This window comes from Mandrillus leucophaeus, unplaced genomic scaffold, assembly GCF_000951045.1.
Source record: "Mandrillus leucophaeus isolate KB7577 unplaced genomic scaffold, Mleu.le_1.0 Scaffold1873, whole genome shotgun sequence".
NCBI classification, from domain to species: Eukaryota; Metazoa; Chordata; class Mammalia; order Primates; family Cercopithecidae; genus Mandrillus; species Mandrillus leucophaeus.
This window is the reverse complement of record NW_012101891.1, coordinates 12,378-13,609: the sequence shown is the minus strand read 5'-3', so window position 1 is coordinate 13,609 and position 1,232 is coordinate 12,378.

The following is a 1,232-nucleotide window of genomic DNA, read 5'->3' as shown; positions in this document are numbered from 1 at the left end:
CATAGATAACAATACAATTGTGATGGACTTCAATGCCCATCTGACAATCTAGACAAATCATTGAGACAGAAAATCAACAAGGAAACACTAGACTTAAATTGGACTCTAGACCAAATAAACCTAAAAGATATTAACAGAACATTCAGTTCTCATGACTGCAGAATATACATTATTCCCATTAGCAAGGAATATTTTCTAAGATGGATTACATACTATGCCAGAAATAAAAGTCTCAGTAACTTTTTAAAAAAATGAATTATCTTCTCAGACCACAGTAATACAAAGCTAGAAATCAAACCCTAGAAGAATACTCAAAATTACACACACACACACACGAAAATTAAACATCCTGCTACTGAATGAACTTTGGGTCAATGATAAAATTAAAGAGGATATTGTAACATGCTTTGAAATGTATAAAAATAGACAAACAGCATACCAAAACCTTTGCAGCAAAAACCTGTTCTGAGGGGGAAGATTATAGTGTTAAATGACCTCATCAAAAAGATCTAAAGATTACAAATTAACAACCTAACATTACATACCAAAGAATTAGAAAAACCACAACAAACTAAACGCACAGTAGAAGAAAACAAATAACAAAGACCAGAGCAGAACTAGATAAAGTTAAGAACCAAGAAATACAAAGAACCAACAAAATAAAACATTGGGCTTTTGAGATGATAAACAAAACTTACAGACCACTAGCTAGATTAGGCAAGTAAAGTAGACAGACAATTTAAATAAGCAGAATGAGAAACAAAAAAGAAAAGATTACAACTGATGCCATAGAAATATAAATGATCAGCATAGACTACTATGAACATCTCCAGGCTAACAAACTAGAAAATTTAGGGTGAACAGATAAATGTCTGAAAACATGCAATCTCCCAAGATTGAAACAGGAAGAAATAAAAATCCTGAAGAGACCAACAAAAATTAGTGATATTCAAGCAGTAATTTTAAGAAGTCTCAACAAAGAAGCCCTAAAAGAGATGATTTTAAACAGTGAATTCTGCCCAATATACAAAAAGATCTGCTAGCGATTCTACCGAAACTTTTTCAAAAAGTTGACTAAAGGGTGTTTCTTCCTAACTCATTCCACAAAGCCACTAACAGCCTGATACCACCTCCATGCCAGGACCCAAAAAGGAATACTACAGATCAATATCACTGATGACTATAGATGTAAAAATCCTCAACAAGACACAAGAAAATTGAATCCAATCACA